This window comes from Saccopteryx leptura, chromosome 4 (genome assembly GCF_036850995.1).
Source record: "Saccopteryx leptura isolate mSacLep1 chromosome 4, mSacLep1_pri_phased_curated, whole genome shotgun sequence".
Classification (NCBI taxonomy): Eukaryota; Metazoa; Chordata; class Mammalia; order Chiroptera; family Emballonuridae; genus Saccopteryx; species Saccopteryx leptura.
The window spans coordinates 182,731,906-182,745,531 of record NC_089506.1 but is presented as its reverse complement, the minus strand read 5'-3'; positions in this window follow the sequence as shown (position 1 = coordinate 182,745,531).

Here is a 13,626-nt window from a genome sequence, read left to right as displayed (position 1 = left end):
TGTAAAAATGCCAATTCAGGCTTAGTTTGGCAAAAGAAATAAGAAATGAAATGTAGAGAACATTGTGGTGGTTCTGGGAAGACTGTGAGACTCAGCGGAGAACGATAACTGAGATGGAGGACAGATTGCACAGAGTCAGGGCGGACCAGACATTCTACTGAGTAAGCTTTATAACCTTCCAAGATATCAATCCGGAATCACTCTTGAAATAAAATTTGGAGGAATGAAGTAACTCTCACAGGTCAATTCAAAATGGGAGGCAGTGTTATCTTGATTTAACCCTTCAGGAACTATGGACACCAGGAAAGGAAGGAAGGCCCTTTGGTTTTTCTAAATGATGTCATGCAGCTGGTCAGCATGCTCCTTCGTGGCAGTGCAGTCACTGCGTCTGGACAAGTCAAAAAGGGTTAAACCAACGAACACCATGAAATGAGTGAAAGAATGCTACTTTAGCCTCTCTGCAGTGAGATTTTCTAAACTAGTTGTTTGAACCAACAAAATAATTTCTTTCTTTTCGTTGTTTTAACCTAAAGGATGAAGAAAAATAAATCAATGTCGGATTAAAAAAAAAAAAAAAAGCTTTGGTAGCTCAGCTGGACACAATAAATAAAAATGGAAATAATCATTTGCTTGTGAGAAGAGAAAGCCAGTAAAACTTCTTTAGTTCACATTGTGTAAAAAATATACTGCTCACAAAAATTAGGGGATATATTTTATCACTTCATATTCATTTTTAAATATCCCCTAATTTTTGTGAGCAGTATAACTTTAGAGCTGTTATTCCTCTTTTGACCATCCCCTAGAGCTAAGAGATGTACAAAATCTACCCAAAATGCACTGCTTTCTATCTGTCATGTTTTAAATAGTACTACGCACATACCTTCCAAGCTTTGAAAAGCTCATTCAATGTTTTTATATCAAGGATACTTACCAGAAATGGGCAGAGAGCATGCTACTAAATATAGTAACCTAATTACTGTCATGTAAATTATCTCCTCTATATGGTGTAAGAAAATGAGACAAAAGGTTTATCTTGACAGAGTTTGAATTGGTTCAGAATATCCATAACTTCTCCATCCACAGGCAGTGGGAAGGGAGAAAAGAGCTCCTTTAATTTCAGTATCTGCAGGTCCTTCCTGTTCATTTGCATTTGGGGAGTTTTTCCACAGTGTATTCACTTGCTAGTGAGATAATGTGTCCCTGCATGATCAGATAAGAGAGGGATAGAATTACTAATGATGAAAGAAGGCAGCACCAGGGCAAGAAAGCAAAGCAGCCCTTCCTTTTCTCACCTGATCTCAGTGGACCTGCATTTCAACCATCTCAATTTTTTGTTCTCATGGTGATGGTGGGGCCATTTTCCAAAGTTGAGTTAAAATATTGCAAATTGAGTTCTACAGATATTTTTTTAAGTGTCATTCAAAAAAGGAAAGTGATGTCATCTTGCTGACTGGCTATTCTATTCTGGCTATTTATACGTACTTGTCGGTTAATAAATTGAGGGCAATTTAATTTAGCCATTATTCAATACTCATCAGCTGTTTTCCAAGTATTATGGATGTAACACAGAGGTCGTGGCCATTTTTTTTAAATTCTGGATAGAAACTTAGAAAATTGTGATTCAAAGAAATTTTGAAATTAAGGATTAGAGTAATAGGGTATTTCTGGTACCAGAACCATCAGAACATAAATTAAAAATATTGGCTAAATTTAAGAAGTAAAGGTGACATCTTATCCTGTGCTTTGTTAAAAAAAAAAAAATCAACTGACTAAATTTAAAGATCAAATTGGCTTTATTCAGTGATCCATGAATTGGGTAGAATTCTATCTAACAAATAGAAAAGAAACTCTGCCAAGCTGTGGAAAAAGAAAGGTTTCTAAAGGTGGAAAAGGGGTGGAAAAAGAGGAAATTATTAGAAAAGAATGCATTGTCTATTGGGCAGATTATCCCACAAGTGCTGACCAAGTAATTCCCGGTCGACTGGCTAAAGGTCACATTCCTGGGAAGCTGAAACTGCAATTCAGTTAAGTATTAAAACTTAGTTTGCAGACATAGAGCCTAGCACAAGTGACTACATTTTGGGCCTGTTGTCTTTTTTTTTTTTTTTTGTCTTTTTTTAACATGTAAGGATTTGCTCACAGTGCTCAGTGGACAGCAATAGTCCCCAAGACAAATCAGGAAGACAATGCTGGGCACTGGAGCTGAGAAGGAGACTTGAGTGTCATCGTAAGTTCAGGCATCTCTGGCCTGGAGACTGGACAACTCATCTGGCCTCTCATTTTCCTTTACTGTAAGTTTCCAAAAGTCTCCAGAACAGAAAAACTGTGTCCTTGAGGAGAAATATGGGAAAGCAACAGTATATGATCAGCATTTCATTGATATATGTAGATAATATAGAGACCAAGTACAAACACTCATATATAATAAAACGGGCATAATGATATATGAGGAAAGACTATTTTGCTTTGACTTACCTAGGAAACACTTTAAAAGTGCCATGGACCAGCCCCGGCCGGTTGGCTCAGTGGTGGAGCGCCGGCCTGGTGTGCAGAAGTCCCGGGTTCGATTCCCGGCCAGGGCACACAGGAGAAGCGCCCATCTGCTTCTCCACCCCTCCCCCTCTCCTTCCTCTCTGTCTCTCTCTTCCCCTCCCGCAGCGGGGCTCCATTGGAGCAAGGATGGCCCGGGCGCTGAGGATGGCTCCTTGGCCTCTGCCCCAGGCGCTAGAGTGGCTCTGGTCTCGGCAGAGCGACGCCCCGCAGGGGCAGAGCATTGCCCCCTGGAGGGCAGAGCATCGCTCCCTGGTGGGTGTGCCGGGTGGATCCCAGTTGGGCGCATGCGGGAGTCTGTCTGACTGTCTCTCCCCGTTTCCAGCTTCAGAAAAAAATAAAAATAAAAATAAAATAAATAAATAAAAGTACCGTGGAAGCATGAAGCACTCAATTGGCTGACCTGACCTGGGAAGACTCAGCAACTTTTCACCTATTGCCTGCTGTCCTTTGGGTCAAGTACTTCCCTGGGATGAAGGAGAGCTCTAAGGTGCGCAACACACCAAATTTGAAGTCACTCTACTCTAGGTCATCCAGAGACACCAGTACTCTGAGTTGGCTACTAATACATTCTTGCTTCTTTATGCCAGCCATGGTGATTAAGCATTGTTTGATATTGAAATCTGCCAGGCTGAATAATGACATTCTGTGCTTTGGCATCCACAGAGAGCAAAAGGGACTATGAAAAAGTCAGAGTCTTATAAAAAAAAATAGTGTTTCTTTAGTGGAACATTGGGATCCACTAAACCAGTGGTCCCCAACCCCCAGGCTGTGGACTGGTACCAGTCCGTGGGCCATTTGGTACCGGTCTGCAGAGAAAGAATAAATAACTTACATTATTTCCATTTTATTTATATTTAAGTCTGAACAATGTTTTATTTTTAAAAAATGACCAGTTTCCCTCTGTTACATCCATCTAAGACTCACTCTTGACACTTGTCTCAGTCACATGATACATTTATCTGTCCCACCCTAAAGGCCGGTCTGTGAAAATATTTTCTGACATTAAATCAGTCCGTGGCCCAAAAAAGGTTGGGGACCACTGCACTAAACAATTGTTACAAATTAAATATACCTCCTACAGTGAGCCCTGAAAATTTTTCCAGGGCTATTTGTCCAAAGTGAGAGTATAATAACAACAATCCTAAACACAAGAATACAATTATGAAGGAATCCCCTGCAACCCTCCGCCCCACATTCTTTTTTTTTCTTCCACATTCTAAATGTATTCATTTCCCCCAAACATCGGAACATATCCTAAAAAGCATTATCATACCACTATTTTTCAAGCTCTATATTAGCCCATTTTTCTTTTTCTTTTCTTTTTTTTTTCTAAGTGAGAGGAGGGGAGATATACACAGACTCCCACATGCACCCCAACTGTGATCCAGCCTGCAACCCCCTCTGGGGATGATGCTCTGACCATCTGGGGCCATGCTTACAACTGAGCTATTTTTAGCACCTGAGGCAGAGGCTCCATAGAGCTATACTCAGCACACATGGCCAATGTGCTGAAACCAATCAAGCCATGGCTGTGGGAGGAGAAGAGAGAGAGAGAGAAGGAGGAGTAGAGAAGCAGATGGTTGCTTCTCCTGTATGCCCTGACCAGGAATTAAACCTGGGACATCCACATGCTGGGCCAATGCTCTACCACTGAGCCAACTGGTCAGGGCTGCTAGCTCAGTTTTCAACCACAATCCCCTGTCCCATGGAGCCCAAACCCAAACCCAAAGTAGGGCAATGAGAAAGGAGATGGCGAGAAGTGAATGGAGAAAAAAGATTGACAAAGATGGATTGTATGTGGGCAGGAGGTGGGGGGACAAGGAAGATGAAAAGGAATGTATTAAAGATAATTGCTAAATTTCTGAATAGAATGATGATGCCTTTATTGAGATAAGAACTTTGGAGGATGACTAGGTTGGGAAGAAAAAAGATCATGATGTGGAAGAATCAGAAAAGAGAAACATCCTGAAAATAGAGGAATGGAAAGAGCTGATAGAGCCAGGATCCAGGGAAGATTGTAAGAAACAAACTCAGCATACAGGCTGAAGGGTTAACCTGAGAAAGAGAAAAGATAGACACTTTTCCTTTAAACCAGGAAACACCTTGCTGTAAGCTAGGAAACTCCTTCCTTTGGAATAGGGGACCAACATTTATTGATGGCTTTCCATGCACCTCTCATGATGCTTCAGCAGTTTCTCATGTTAGGATGCTGTTAAAAACTAACAGGATATCATATGACAGCCTTTATTTTCTTCATGTCTACTGGACAAGGATGCTGGCTAAGAGTTTTAAAAATAGAGATCAGATTAAAAAGAGGAATACATTGGGGAGGTATGCAATGAGGAAAGTAGAAAGAAAATGACTAGAGTTTTATTTAAAAAGAAAATAAGGAATGTCAAATAATATTGAGTATTGAGAGCTGGATATGCCTAGGTAAATATCTTAAAATTATTAGACAAACTAAACACCATGTTGACACAATCCAGGATCTGTAGCAATTAGGATGGAAGAAAACTGTTTTTCTTCATTCTTAAAATGATTATATTCTTAAAAAGCTGGACTGAAAAAAAAAGAAAAAGAGCTGAGAAAACAGAAGTCACTAGCCTATTTCTGAGCCACTGCTGGAAAGTATGGCAGATTCGTACGTCCGTGCCTTTCCCAGGTCAATAGGTTAAACACAAGTCTGTGTTACACTGGTCCAGATACCAGGCAGCATTCCCAGGGGTTTAATTGTACAAATTAGTAACACCGGCAACAGGATTCTTGCATAACTCCACAAGCTCTATTAACAGGTGTTTTGTGAATCTCTGAGCAGAACAGCACCAAAAAATAAAAGCCTATCTACTCCAATTTACTGAAAATGTTACATAGTCCAGCAAAAGTGATTATAATAAAGTCTCTTTTAATATCCAGTCGACAACAAGTAAGCTGATTCAATTTAACAAACATTTACTAGGCACCTCTAGGTGTGAGGCACAGGGGGACACTGACCAGGACCATAGGGCCTGACCTTCCTGGAGGGCTTGCTATGCACCAAGAAGTGTCCTATGTTCCCTGCATGTATCCATCTATGTTCCCTGCATGTATCCATCTCAGGAAGTCCTTAACAACCTTATGAAGTAGGTCTAATCCCATGGTACAAAAGTGGCAACTGAGGCCTGCTTATCACTCTCAAACCCACCCCCCCACCCCCCAACCTGAAGCTCAAGGCAGTGAAAGTCAAGCCTTGAGTGAAAACTTCTTGTCTCTCTCTTGCTCCTCTGGCTCTTGCTGTTAAAGTGGTAGCCAGGAAGCTCAGCTTCAAAGTTAGCAGGGAAATAAAGTAGACCTTTTTTATAAAGTCTGGATGTCGAGAAAAGAAACCAATCCTTTATTTTCGTGTCATAGCCTATTAAAACATAGCATAGCAGATGATCTTGATGGTCAGAAAAATATATTGAGAAGCGTTAACAAACAGCCTTGTTAAAAAAAAAAAAATGGTCTTTTGATTGTTGATTGTATTGGTTAATGAGTAACCGCCCAAGCCAGCTGGAGGCAGCCATATACACAAGACAATCTCTTTTTTTAAAACCTTAAGATGTCTGACAGAAGTTTGCGTGCTTCTAATGAGGACATGGGAGTGAACGTGCCAAAGAAGCATGTATGAAAACATCTTAATGTGATCGTTCATGTTTTATTTGTCTCTTTTAATTAAAAAAAAAATGAAATTATGTCTACTGAGAAACATTGTATATTTATGTCCTAAGATAGTTTTAGGTCCTTTCTCCTAAGATTGTTAAGAATCATTTCCATATTGGAACCATTCTTCCATTAAAACATCTAATCATTCCATGTAATTGCTGACATTGGACTTCTTCTAAGCCTACCAAAAAAATGCGTCAGCTACCACGTGGAGCCTCAAGAGGGTATACAAAATCTGTTATACCATCCTTAGAGGAAAGCTTGTAAATTTTTTAAGTGTTTGCACTGAGTTTATTAACATTATTTAAATAGTGATCTAACCAGTGCTGATTTGCCACCACTACCTTGGAAATATTTAAACATTTTTATAACTTAGCTCCACATTCCGGTTTTATCTCTAAAATTCATGCTTTTAGGCTCAATTTATGCCTGTCAACAAGTAATGATCATAGATGTGAGCTGGCTCATAATCCAGAGGTACTAGGTTACAATGCGTTACCATGGAAACTGTGTTTTATTGCATTTTCTCTTCTTGATTTAAGGCATTTGACAATCATAGCAACTGTTTGCCAGTCTTCCCACATCATAAAAAATTCAAAAACACAAACAACCAATGGGGGTGCGGGGCGGGGGGGGGGGAGAAAAGAAAAGAAAGGAAGGGTGGAATTCTCTACTGTTCTTAAACCTCACTAGAAACATAAAAAAGAAATGACAGCCTTATATTTAACGTGGTCCTGTTTTGAATAGTTTATCTCTCAGAAAGTCCAGGAGTGTTGGAAAATTCAATCAGTGGTTAGTCATGGAATGGACCTGTCTGCCTGTGGTTCATTTTGTTTATTGCATCATATATCTTTTATGATCACTGGGACTTTAGCCTGAAACAGCATTTTCCTTAACAAGAGCCATGTTTCCTTTAACGTTGTTTATTGCATCTGAAACATTACTCTTTGAAATCATGGTACATTTTCTATCGAGCAAAGGTCTGCAACTGAATCTTGCATGAATGTGTTTATTCAGGATCTAGAGGAAAAAAAAAAAAAAAAAAAAGCCCGTCCAGTTCATGTAACATTAATCACTTTGCCAGTGTTCAGCTGAGGTCATTGCCACATTCCTAGCAGTATTAAGGCGAGTCAAGATTAATCACGTACATTAAACCTTGGAAGGGGAGCACGTGAAAGGGATCTCAAATGAGACATTTCTTAAAAGACAGAGAAGGGACTGTAGCCCACAGGCTTACTCTGCGGCAGCCTGGCTTTCCACCTCGCTGGCTTTTACTGCCTGTGGTCCATACAACCGCTCTGAATTTGCACGTTTCCTTTTTCCTATTTCTGGGACTTTCTAGGTCAAATGTAAGGTCTTTATGAGCATTCAACAGGGAGAGTCATTCACTAAACTTTTTTTTTTATGCCTGCGAACCACCAGGCTGGGATCTGTCCATACAAAGATGATGAAGCCCAGTCCTTCCTCTCCCACCTCCTCCAAGAGGCACAGGGTCCACCCAGGAAGGTTGGTTCCAGACATGCACAGTCTGGATAGCGGAGGGAATGATTTATTGTGATGGAGAGTCCGAAACAACTTTTCTGAAGTGAACTGTACAGGGAAGAAAGGTGAGAAACTAGTCCAGGTAGAGGAAACAACAAAGGTCTCGTGAGTGTTCTCAGACTCATCAGTGATGTTGGCGCTGGCGCAGAAGGCTCTCGGGGAAGAACTGAAAAGAACAGCAGAAGAGGAGGTTGTATAGTAATTTAGGGCCTGAGAGCAGAAGCCCCTGAACACGTACTTTATTTTATAAGCGAGGAGAAGTCTGTGAAGAATTCAAAGTAGGAGAATTTGAATAATGAGATTGTATTAGAAACTGATTATAACTTGGGTTAAGGACAGGTAAGAAACTAGGATCCCTGTCTTCAAAGAAGAGGAGAGGCCCTGGCTGGGTGGCTCTGTGGATAAAGCATCATCCCTGCACGCCAAGTTGGCAGGTTTGATCCCCAGTGAAGGCACATACGAGAAGTAATCAGTGAGTACAGTGGGTACAAGACTGAGTGGAATGGCGAGTTAATGCTGCTCTCTTCTGTCTCTTTCTCTCTGTGGAAAATTTTAAGAGGAAAAAAAAAAATAAGAGGAGAAAGTAACGCAGAAAAGTGAAAAGTGATAGCAGCTTAAATTTCACCATAGACTAGAGCAAGAGCATACATACTGTGACAGATGTGACAGGAATAGTCAACTGAGTTCCAGAAGGAAGCTAAAGGTGAGGTAGCTCACGGAGAAAGGGAATCTAAGAAGATTCCAAGGGATTTAGCTGGGTTGGTTGAATATACAGATGATAATGCCATTAAGCAAAGCATCTGAAGTCATGGGAACATTAAAATGATGATTTCTATTATAATGTTGGGCAAAATATTATGGCACAATAAGAGTGGATACATTGCTTTGAAAATTATTAACTTATACTTGTTTAAGTCATATGGGAAGATGAGAATGTCTAAGAACAGAAGGTAGAAAAAGAAGAAAAGACAGTCTAGGGAAGAGTTTCTGGGAAGGGAATTATTCCTCATTCATACGATTGTTTTCACATTGAAAAAAGTATTAGGAGCCTGAGGAATTTTTACACTTTTCTCTGTCTAAATGAAAAGTAAACTTAGCACACAAAATAATTTTAAAAGAGTAATTTAGGAATAAATATTAAAAACATTTCACCTTTGGTTGCTTATATATATAATTCAATCTGTATTTAAGAAGCTAGTGGGCTTATATTTAAAGAGTAATGTTTCATATAAGAAACTAACATTATTTTGAACCATTGCAGTTTTAAATATTCATAATATGCATATTTAAATATGTTCTTATATTGTATGTGACAGGTCTACATACTTCCATATCACCATCCTACACTTCCATTAGATTTATTCTTTTTAACCTTTTTAAAAAATTCATTTCAGAGAAACAGGAAGGGAAAGAGAGAGAGAAAAACATTGATCTGTTCCTGTATGTGCCTTGACTGAGGATTGAACCCACAACCTCTGCATTTCGGGATGACGCTCTAACCAACAGAACTATTTGGTCAGGGCTCTATTAGATTTATTCTTTTTTTTAGATTTTATTTATTCATTTTTATTAGAGAGAGAGAGAGGGAGTGAGAGAGAGAGAGAGAGGGAGAGATAGAGAAAGAACAGGGGGAGGAGCAGGAAGCATCAACTCCCATATGTGCCTTGACCAGGCAAGCCCAGGGTTTTGAACCGGCGACCTCAGCATTCCAGTTCGACGCTTTATCCACTGCGCCACCACAGGTCAGGCAGATTTATTCTTAAAAGTATATTTTATATTTCTATAAAAAAGGAGAAATTAAATCATAAAAATACAAAGTCAGTGTTTATAGTCTAACTAGTACTCTTACACAAAACAAAACATTAGATTTCATGGCTGTTTTTCAGTGTTGAGTATGAAGAGAAGGCCTAGGTAAGAGCTTAGTTTTTGCTTATGGAGTGCTGCATTTCAAAGACTAAAACATAGATATAGTAAATGTGGCATACAAAGGTGTCACCTTCTAATAGAACAGAAGGTTGAAATTGTATCTATCTATGCTTGACCTCACCTTCATTAATACTGCAAATGTAAGAATTGGTTATTGTAGGCAGTGGCGCAGTGGATAGAGCATTGGACTGGGATGCAGAGGATCCAGATTCAAAACCCTGAGGTCACCGGCTTGAGCGCAGACTCATCTGGTTTGAGCAAGGCTCACCAGCTTGAGTCCAAGGTCACTGGCTTGAGCAAAGGGGTCACTTGGGCTGCTGTAGCCCCCCCAATCAAGGTGCCGCAATGAAGAATTGATGCTTCTCATCTCTCTCCCTTCTTGTCTGTCTGTCCCTCTCCCGATCTCTCTCTGTCTCTCACAAAAAAAAGAATCAAATACTTATTAAAAAAAAAACAAAAAACTGACCTATGGTGGCACAGTGAATAAAGTGTTGACCTGGAGTGCTGAGGTCGCCGGTTCAAAATCCTAGGCTTACCCGGTCAAGGCACATATGGGAGTTGATGCTTCCTACTCCTTCCTCTTTGTGTTCCCTTCTCTCTCTCTATCTCTCTCTCTCTCTCTCTTCTCTCAAATGAATAAATAAAATCTTAAAAAAAAAAGAACCAGTTATTGTCCTATAGCAAGAAGTTATTGGAGAAATCAGTAGTATGTGTAGAACTCAGAAACACCTTTTTTGGAAAGTTTATGCATTCCAACTAGTTTTTTGTTCACACACACAATAATGCACTTATTCAATAAGAACTTACTAAGCAGCCATACTGTGCCACACTCTATGAGTGGGTATGAAATGGTGACACAGTCCTTGCAACCAACATATTAATTCTCTTGGTAAGAAGATGAGATAAATTCTCAGGTTGCTTTTGTGATTGGCAGTGCAGGCTGGGTTGTGTACAGCTCCAGAGGGAACCATTCACAAAGAGGCTACTATGTAGCCATGGCGTGACTCCAGCCCAGACAGTTGGTATTCCCATCTCCCTAGTCATAGTGATTAGCTCAGAGATGGGCATGTGACCCAGTCAAAACCAATTAGGTGTGAAGAGATGTTCACTGAAACTTGTCTCATCTTGAGAGCTACCGAAGGAGTCCATCTTCTTTCTGGATGTTGGGGTGTGAGGTTGAGGTTCGAAACTGCCTCAGGTGTTTTGGCACTGGGAGCTGGGAGCCTGGAGGTGTTTAGTCCATCATATGGAGCCTGAAGATGAACACAGCAAAGAGGTGGACAAAATAGGGGCAGAAAGCCCCCAAGTTCTTAGTGACATCATGGGAGCAGTGGAGCAAGCCTCTGACAAGGCCAGGACTAATGTAGTTGCATAAGCCCATAAGTTCCATGTTTGTTGCCGTTGTTATTGTTGATGTTTAAGCCTGATTGAATGGAATTTGTGAGGAACATTTATTTCTGTATGTATGTGCTTTTTCTTTTATTAAAGTATAGTTGACGTAGAATAACGCATCAGTTTCAAGTATACAACATAGTAATTCGACACATACAGCTTATGATGTGATCACCACCATAAGTCTAGTAGTAACCATCTGTCACTATACAAAATTTTTGTTATTGTGATATTGTCAACTATTAAGTGAGATTTCTTGTCATAACTGCAAGAATCCTGATGTAGTCACCAATGCTAACACGTCCCCTATATGTAGCTTTTGTGCCTAGAGGGGCATCTCCTAGTCACGTTCTTCTAGATGTGTATTCCAGTTTAGAGTAAGATGGATCCCAGTGGAGTCAGTGAGAGAATGGATAAGCTCAGCCTTTTTGAGAACTTGACCTCTAAGTGTGGAGTTGGAGCCAACTGCTTCCCAATCCATCAATTCTCATTTAACCTGATATGGAGATGGGGACAAGGAGAATGGATATTAAAAGGAAGTAATTAACATTCAAAGCTAACCTCCCAAGTGACTTGACACCATCCTCAGTGACACATAATATTTAGCACATTTTGTTTGTTTGTTTTTATTGTGGTCAAATATACCTAGAATAAACTTACCACTTTAATCATTTTTAAGTGTACTGTTTCGTGGCATTAAGAATATTCAGTGTTGCCTGACCAGGTGGTGGCACAGTGTATAGAGCATCGTACTGGGATGCAGAAGACCCAGGTTCGAGACCCCGAGGTTGCCAGCTTGAGCACGGGCTCATCTGGCTTGAGCAAAAAGCTCACCAGCTTGGGCCCAAGGTCAATGGCTCAAGCAAGGGGTTACTCGGTCTGCTGAAGGCCCGTGGTCAAGGCACATGTGAGAAAGCAATCAATGAACAACTAAGGTGTTGCAACACTCAACAGAAAACTAATTATTGATGCTTCTCATCTCCCCGTTCCTGTCTGTCTACCCCTCTCTCTGACTCTCTCTCTGTCTCTACAAAAAAAATAATAAAATCATTAAAAAAAAAAAATATTTAGTGTTGTGCAACCATCACCACTATCCATGTCCAGAACTTTTTCATCATCCCATACAGAAACAGTGTACCTGTTTAATAATAACCCCTCACCCCTTTCTCCCTGCAAACCCTAGTAGCTTCTGGTCTGCTTATTTTCTCTAGGAACTTGCCTATTCTAAGTATCTCATATAAGTGGAATCACGCATTATTTGTCCTTTTGTGTCTTATTTTACTTAGCATAATATTTTTCAAGGTTCACCCATGTTGTAACATAAAGGTTTATTTTTAGAAGTATTTCTCCCCCTTATATCCCTAAGAATGTTGCATTTCTGCTATTCAAAAAAATAATAATAACAAAAATATTGGATTAATTAATTAATTTATTTATTTTTGTATTTTTCTGAAGCTGGAAACAGGGAGAGACAGTCAGACAGACTCCCGCATGCGCCCGACCGGGATCCACCCGGCACGCCCACCAGGGGCGACGCTCTGCCCACCAGGGGGCGATGCTCTGCCCCTCTGGGGCGTCGCTCTACCGCGACCAGAGCCACTCTAGCGCCTGGGGCAGAGGCCAAGGAGCCATCCCCAGCACCCGGGCCATCTTTGCTCCAATGGAGCCTTGGCTGCGGGAGGGGAAGAGAGAGACAGAGAGGAAAACACGGCGGAGGGGTAAAGAAGCAAATGGGCGCTTCTCCTGTGTGCCCTGGCCGGGAATCGAACCCAGGTCCGCCGCACGCCAGGCCGACGCTCTACCGCTGAGCCAACCGGCCAGGGCCTGGATTAATTTATTTTAAAAAGGAGAACATACTCAGGAACTGACAACATATTTAGGACAAATGAGGAATCAGGCAATGTACTAAGCCCTTTACATACATTACATTATTTCGTACTCACAATCAGTTAGCACTCACACAGTTTAGTTCTCACACAGTTGTGTGGCCTTCAAAGTCCCGGATTGCAAGATCACTCAGCATTGTAACTAGGATACGATCCCAGTTTTCTCTGACCCGGAGCCCATGCTTTCCCCATTTTTTTTTTCACGTTGTAATGTTCCAGATACTCCAAATCAGAGAAAGTCTAACCATAAGCCTACTTCTAGTTTTTTAATAGCTTTAAATTGTCCAGAATAATAGATTTATGTTTTATTTGTGCTGATATAAAAACTTGTTTACTGTAGCTGGGTTCACTTAAATCTTTTGCTTGGGGCTTCCCTCCAGAAACTTACTGAGTGACAGATAGACTTGCCCGGGGACTCAGCTTTCAGTGTCCAAGCCAGAGGTCACTGCACACCTAGCACACACAAACACAGATTGCCATTTTTCTGAACATCCGCTGTGCTTTACACACACTAAAAGCTCGATATGTTTGCACCGTACCTGTGGTATCCTTGGCTTCTCAGAAGGGATCTAGGCTTCCTCAGACATGAGTGCTAATGACCATCTAGGACCATTCCTCAGCAACCTGTAGGACCAGTGGAAATGTT